This window comes from Molossus molossus, unplaced genomic scaffold, assembly GCF_014108415.1.
Source record: "Molossus molossus isolate mMolMol1 unplaced genomic scaffold, mMolMol1.p scaffold_m16_p_12, whole genome shotgun sequence".
NCBI lineage: Eukaryota > Metazoa > Chordata > Mammalia > Chiroptera > Molossidae > Molossus > Molossus molossus.
In genome coordinates, this window is record NW_023425347.1 from 71,240,141 (window position 1) to 71,247,845 (window position 7,705).

General features: G+C 41.9%; 1 non-coding gene across 1 annotated transcript; it reads right to left on the reverse strand.

Annotated features, from left to right (window-relative positions):
• Positions 1-342: 342 nt before the first annotated feature.
• Positions 343-506, reverse strand: LOC118627381. Its single transcript, XR_004959127.1, has one exon. It is a non-coding gene; the product is annotated as a U1 spliceosomal RNA (small nuclear RNA).
• Positions 507-7,705: the final 7,199 nt, after the last annotated feature.

Sequence of the window (7,705 nt, forward strand, 5' to 3'; positions counted from 1 at the left end):
CTCAGCCTTATTGATTTAAGAGAGAGAGATCGATTTGTTGTTCCACTTATTTATGCATTCATTGATTGATTCTTGTATGTGCTCTGTCTGGGGATTGAATCTGCAACTCTGGGATACAGTATAAGGATGATGCTCTAACCAATGGATTACCCAGCCAGGGCAAAAAGGCCTTTCTTAACTTTGCAACCAAATTATAAAGGAAAATATTGACAGTTTTCACTACCTAAAGTCAGCATAAGTAAGACTTAAAAACAAACGACAAAAAACAAATGACAAAATAGGAAAAGACTGAAATATTTTTTTTTAATCCTCACCAGAGGATATTTTTCCTTTTTTTTTTTTTAGGTGAGAGCACGAATGCAGTCCCCCACTACCACAAATTATGCAGTTGTGTTTTCCACATTTGGGGAAATCACAGGGGTCAGCACATCCGAAGTGCAATGGATAAGCCTGGCCCTGGGGAAACCATCTTTGTGATCATGGTATCTCCCCTGCCAGGTAAGTAAACATTGTTGTTTTGTTTTTTTTTTAGATAGAGTGGGAGAGAGGGTGGGAGAGAGAGAGAACCATCGATGTGAAAGAGACATATGGATTGGTTGCCTCCTGCACAACCTTGACCGGTGCTGGGGATTGAACCCTCAGCTGAGGTACATGCCCTTTAAGGGAAATTCAATTCGAGACTCTTTGGTCCTAGGGCTGACACCCTAACCACTGAGTCAAACCAAACTGGCCAGGGCAAGACTGCAATATTTAATGGTTGAAGAGTTCAAATTTTACTTGGTAAAGAGCTGTTACAAAATCAATAAGAAAAAGACAAATATTTTGATAAAAAATAGGTAAAGTTCTTAACAGGTACTTCTCAAGAAAAGAAAAATGGCTATTAAAAGGCTATTCAAATATACTAATAATGAAAGAAATATAAATTACTGTTCCCATTAGATTGATAAAATTAAAAATATCAAGCTCCAATGTTGGGGACAGTATGAAAAAGGGATCTACTTATACACTGTTGATGGGACTACAAATAGTATAGTACATATCGGGTTTTGTGGGTTTTTTTCCAAACTGTAAGAGGAAGTTTATTTAGAAAATCACAGAGTTAAAAGAAATTGGGCTCGGGAAGAAAGTTGCAGAGGCAAAAGAAGGACCCTTGTAGTTTAGAAGAAAGAGAGAAGAAAAACAGGCCTAGAGGCGGGGATTGGAGAAAGAGGGTGGGGGAAGGGAGAGGAGGAAGGAGGTGGAGAAAAGCCTGGAAGTGCTCCACAGTGAGAGCCACCTATAGTATATAATTTTTATAGGATAATTTGGTAATATATACTAAAATTTTAAGTGTGTATCCCTTCTGATTCAGAAATTTTAAGGTAGTTAGCCAAAGGAAATAATAGAAATGTGACAAAGATACTTACTGGGTTGTTTACAGGAGAGAAAATTTACCCAAATGTTCATAAGAAGGGAATTGGCAAAATAAATTATTGTGCATCCTCATCCTTATAATAAAAACTATGCAGTCACAAGGATAAAGTAGATGTATAAGGGTTGTAGTGGGAAAATGTCCATGATAGCTTCCTAAGTGGGAAAAACAACAACAAAAAATAATAAAGTATACCAAAAGCAGGTTTCGTATTAGCTTGTTCAGCTAATTCAGCTTCAAAGATCAAAGTCCCAGGGTTTCAGAAGGCCAGGGTGCCAGTTCCTGCCCCTGGTTCAAGTTTGTGGAACCTGTGGGAGGAGGCTGGCCATGAGTTCCAGGTAGGAGTAGAGATTTCTTCTCCAGCTTCTACAACCATTACAGAGCCCAAGAGCCAGATCCCTGCAATGGAACCTGGATTTCCTTCTTTGGGCAGAATGTGGGTGAGGGTTAAAGTCTTGTGTAGGTACTGGTGCCCTTCCCACTTCATTAGGGTAAGAAGGTGACTTCTCTGAGTTCTGTTAGTGCTGAGCTTTGGGAATCTGATTTCCTTTTACTAGGGAATCTAGAAGACAAACCTTTGCCATAAGGCTGCCCTTTCAGTCATAGACCAAATATTGACAAACTTGTCTTGATCATGTTCTACTAGAGGAGAGATATTTGAGTCCATTTCTGAAGAAAAAGAAGATCATGAGATTTTAGAGTCCCCAGAAATAAAATAATAGTAGGCTCTTCATAAACATTGATTAAGCTTCACATAAGACTGGGCTTCCATGGAGATTCTAGGAAGCAAATAGTTTCTTTATTATGTGAAATATTTCAGGATCTGAACGTTAGATAGACCAAGCTATTACTACTTAAATGGCCATTAGGAGCAAATCAGAGCTCTGGAATTCCCTGGCCAGGCCCTGTCTAGAAATACTCTTGGAACTAAAGTAGTAAATCCAGTTTATAACACTTACTGATCAAAAACATGTGGCCCTGGCCTGGTGGCACCTTTAGTTGGAGCACCATCCCTTACACCAAAAGGTTGCAGGTTTGATTTCTGGTTAGGCCACATACCTAAGTTTCAGGTTCAATCCCTGGTAGGGTATATATGGGAGGCAACTGATCTCTCTCTCTCTCTCTCTTTCCCCCTTGCTTTCTCTAAGCACATCCTCAGGTGAGTAGTATTTTTTTTAAAAAGCCTACAGTTTTTGTTTGTTTTTTGTTTGTTTGTTTCCAGAAAGGAGGAGGACAGAAGTCACAGTATGATTTTCAGGCCCAGATTAGTGACATATAATTAAAGCCCCCTTCAGTTGGCAATTCCAGGTCATCATACACACCAGAGTGGCTGTGGTTGGCTCTGTTTTAATGGAGCTGACCCATAATGCTCTCTACCCCTAGGGAACACAGAATGTAAACTAAGGGAGGGCTGTTTTTGTTTGTTTTTTAAATAATTTAAAAGCTGAGCTCAACCCTGGAGCTGAGCATTCTTTCATTCCCCCTTTATTGGTTTTAGAGAGAGAGGAAGTGAGAGGGGAGAGACACAGAAACATCAATGAGAGTGAACATCGACTGGCTGTTCCCTGCATGCTCCCCACTGGGGATCAGGCCCACAACCTGGGCATGTGTCCCGACGGGGAATTGAGCCAGTGACTTCCTGGTGCATGGGTCAATGCTCAACCATTGAGCCACACTGGCCAGATGGGAGGGCTGTTTTTTTATATTTATATTTAATCTTCTTGTTAGCATATGGTGGAAGTCAGCAGGAACCTCAATTCTTGAAAGTGGGGAAATTGAGACATTGATTAATTCAGCAAATATCTGTTTAGTACTTTCTCTGCTCCTGATATAAATAAAGGATTTGCACACCTACCTGTGACTGAACCGATACAAGTGAACAGGATGAGGGCTGGATTGCATCATACTCCTGGCTCCAAGTGGTTCCCCTTTGCATCCTCATGACACTCAAAAATATAATCAGCCCTGGCTGGGTGGCTCAGTTGGTTGGAGTGTCATCCTGTGCACCAGAAGGTTGAGGGTTTGATCCCTGTCAGGGCGCATACAGACTTAACCAATCAATGTTTCTCTCTCTCTCTCTTTCCATTCCTCTCTAAAAATCAATAAAACATATCCTTGGGCTAGGGAAAAAAATATGATCACCAAATGTGTGGCTAGCCCCCTGAGAGCAATGCCTGACACATTCATGCATTTATTTCATATTCGTTGAGCACCAAACTGCTTTCAGGCCAAGTGCTGGACACTGGAGATTCAGAGGTGAAGGTGTGGCCCTGCCCCTAAGTAATGTACAGTCTAATGCACTTGTTCTCAATCTATTTTCTCTTCAATGCTATGAGGTACTTACTACTACCAAAGCCTTGATCTATCTTTTTTTTTTATCCTCACCCGAGGACATTTTTCCATATTTTGTTCAGATAGAGTGGGAGGGGGAGAGAGAGAGAGAAACATCAACGTGAAAGGGAAACATCGAATGGTTGCCACCCGCACAACCCAACCAGGGCCGGGGACAAACTGCAACCGAGGTACATGCCCTTAGCGGGAACCGAACCCAGGTCTCTCTGGACCGCAGGCCGACGCTCTAACTGCTGAGCCAAACCGGCCAGGGCGCCTTGATCTATTAAGATCAGTGTTCTTCTAGGAGATAGAAAAAGAATCAGTAATTACAGAATGATGTGATAAGTGCTATCATTGATAGAAGTAAGCACATGGTATAGTGGAAATACAGAGGAAGGACTAGTGTAAATAAGATTGGGAATGGGGAAGGTGTTAGGAAAGGTATTCCAGAATGGTGACACTTGAGCCCAGTTTTGAGAGACAATCAGGCGTTAGGCAAAAAAGTATAAGTGAATAAGACGTGGGAGATCTGGCCCGGCCAGGGAGGCTCAGTGGTTGAATGTCTACCCGTGCACCAAGAGGTCACCGGTTCTATTCTCGGTCAGGGCACATGCCCAGGTTGTTGGCCAAGGGACAGCCAATTGATGTTCTCTCTTATTGATATTTCCATCTTTCTCTCCCTCTCACTTCCTCTCTCTCTCAAATTAATAAAGAAAAAAAAAAAAAGATGTGGGAGATCTGTAGTCTCATGATACACCCAGGGATTTCACACAGTGCTGAATTGTTAGAGCAGCATAAGGTGTATGTGAGGGAAGAAAGACAAGGTGTCAGATCATGGAGGGCCTATGTGTCAAGATAAGGAAGATTATGCTGAACACTTTGCTAAGCTAAATGCTATGGGAGAGATATCAGCAAGGGGTTTGGAAATCATATCACATAAAGAACAGTTGTGGAAATGGAGCTATTTCAACAGTTGAAGAAGAGCCCTGGCTAGGTAGTTCAGTTAGAGCATTGTCCTGATACACTAAGGTTGCAGGTTTGATCCCTGGCCAGGGCACATACAAGAACCAACCAGTGAATGCATACATAAGTGGAACAACAAATCAACGACTTTCTCTTTCTCCCTCTAAAATAAATAAATAAGATATTTTTAAAAATTATTAAACAGTTGAAGAAGAGAAAACTTAGAGGAGAAAAATCTTCTGGTTTATAATATGTGCAGAGTTTTTTTATTCTGTTACTTCAGAATTAGGAAGGGCCAACTTTTATTCTGACTTGGCAAACTATACATGATGAGCCGGTTAGGGGCAGGTTGCCAGACTACGACTAGGCTCTCAGGTCAGGTGCCCAAACTGTACCACCATATGGGATGGCCCTGGCTCCTATTCCACCCTGGTCAGAGTTTTCCAATTATGGTCTACTTTTCAGCCCTGATATTCCTCTGGGGAAGGTGAAAGGGGAAAATGTAGAGAAGCCTCTAGCTGCAGAACTATGGCTTGCAGAGAGCCAAGGCTTTATGACTAAGGGCACCATAAAAGACAGGTTCTCAGCTTGTGACTAGAGGTGTGGTTTAAAAGCTCTCCTTTCCATCTGTATGCTTTCTCAGAGCCTTTTGTCCTTTGTCTCCCTTTCGCTCCCATCTATCAGTATTAGAGTAACCCTCAGAAGAAGAAACCAGAGAGTTTTACAACGGGTGTGAGTGTTTTTAATTCCAACATCATCACTCTCGAAATTTGGTTGAATTGCTGTGCTTCTGACAAGCAAGGCACTCTTTTCTGGAAGTTTTGGCCAAAATGTCTAGAAGTAAAGTATGAATTATGAAAGAATTAAAGAATTTTCCCTTCCTGCTTCCAGGCGGAGAAGACCCTACCAGCCAGGATAAATGGACCAGAAGGTTAGATAGGCTAGGAGTTCTCAAGTCATTTATTTGACTTTCCCATACTCAAAAGTTCTCAACCTGTGGTAATTTTGTCCCCAGGGGACACTTGGCAGTGTATGTGTGGGTGCATCTGGCATCTAGAAGGCAGGATATTGTTAAACATCCTATTGTGCACAGTACAGGCCCCTCCCCAAGAATTATCAGACTCAAAATGTTCATAGAGCCCTGGCTGGTTTTGCTCAGTGGTTAGAGTGTCGGCCTGCAGTCCAGAGAGACCCAGGTTCGGTTCCCGCTAAGGGCATGTACCTTAGTTGCAATTTGTCCTCGGCCTTGGTTGCTCGTGCAGGTGGCAGCCACTCCATGTGTCCCTTTCATGTTGATGTTTCTCTCTCTCTTTCTCCTTCCCACTCTATCTGAACAAAAAAAATGGAAAAATGTCCTCGGGTGAGGATTAAAAAAAAATGTTCATAGAAGTGAGGTTGGGAAATAACTGATAAATCCTTATTTATTTATTTATTTATTTATTTTTGTATTTATCTTCAGATAAAGCGGGAGGGAGAGAGGAAGGAAGAGAGAGAGAAAGAAACATTGATGTGAGAGATACATCTACTGGCTGCCACCCACACAACCCCAGTTGGGGCTGGGACAAACTGTAACCGAGGTACATGTCCTTAGTGGGAACTGAACCCAGGTCTCTCCGGTCCACGGGCCAACGCTCTAACCACTAAGCCAAACCAGCCAGGGCATAAATCCTTATGTTTTTAAGAATTTGGCTGGGGGGAGGAATTTGAGCATTCGTCCCTGAGGCATCAGGTGTCTAAAGGTAAAAAACAACTTTAATTCTATAAACGTAGACTGCAAGTCCCCTGCTAGTATAGCTTATAACTATGCTATGGTTGATCCACTTTGGGCACTTTCCTTTTACTTCTCTGGTCTGGATTGTATCTGTGCATTCGTTCCAGCTCTCCTAAAATTCGAGGGGAAGGAAGATGGAGTAAAAGAAGAGAAATCAACCCGGCCAGTGTGGCTCAGTAGTTGAGCATCAACCCATGCACCAAGAGGTTGCTGGTTTGATTCCTGGTCAGGGCACCTGCCCAGGCTGTGGGCTTGATCCCCAGTAGGGGCATGCTGGAGGTGGCCAATCAATGTTCTCTCTTATCGATATTTCTATCTCTCCCTCCCTCTCAATTCCTCTCTCCCTAAAATCAATAAAGAAAAAATAATATATATATATATTTTTTGGTATGTGCCCCTAGTGGGAACCGAAGCCGGGACTCTCTGGTCCGCAGGCCAATGCTCCAACTGCTGAGCCAAACCGACCATATTTTTTTATAAAAGAAGAGAAATCAACACTTTGATATGTTTCTAATTAGATGTGGGAGAATATAAACTTGAGCCTAAAATCAGGAGTTCAATACCCTAAATGAATGCCTCATTTAATTTTGAACAGCAGCTCAGTATAAAATAGGACAATGACAGAGGAATAACAGATACCAAATCATATTTGAATTTAAGGTAGAAGTTTGATCAAAATTGTAGAAATTGGGATGCTAGATTTATAAAAATAAAAGCATAAATATGAGTGGAAGTAATTTCAAATAATGATCAGGTAAAAAGCTATGTTAAATACATTTCTTTCTTTCTTTTTTTCTTTATTGATTTTAGAAAGAGAGGGAGAAAGAGATAGAAACATTGATGAGAGAGAACACCAATTGGCCACCTTCTGCATGCCCCCCACTGGGGATTGGGCCCACAACCTGGGCATGTGCCCTGACCAGGAATTGAACCGGTGACCTCTTGGTGCATGAGTCGACACTCAACCAGTGAGTCACATCAGCCGGGCTCTTTTTTTTTCTTTTTATTGGTTTGAGAGAGAAAAAGAGAAACATTGATTTGTTGTTCCACTTATTTATGCTTCCATTGGTTGCTTCTTTTTTATTTTTTTAATCCTCACCCGAGGACATTTTTCAATATTTTGTTCAGGTAGAGTGGGAGGGAGAGAGAGAGAGAGAGAAACATCGACATGAAAGGGACACATCGAGTGACTGCCACCCGCACGACCCAACCAGGGCCAGGGACAA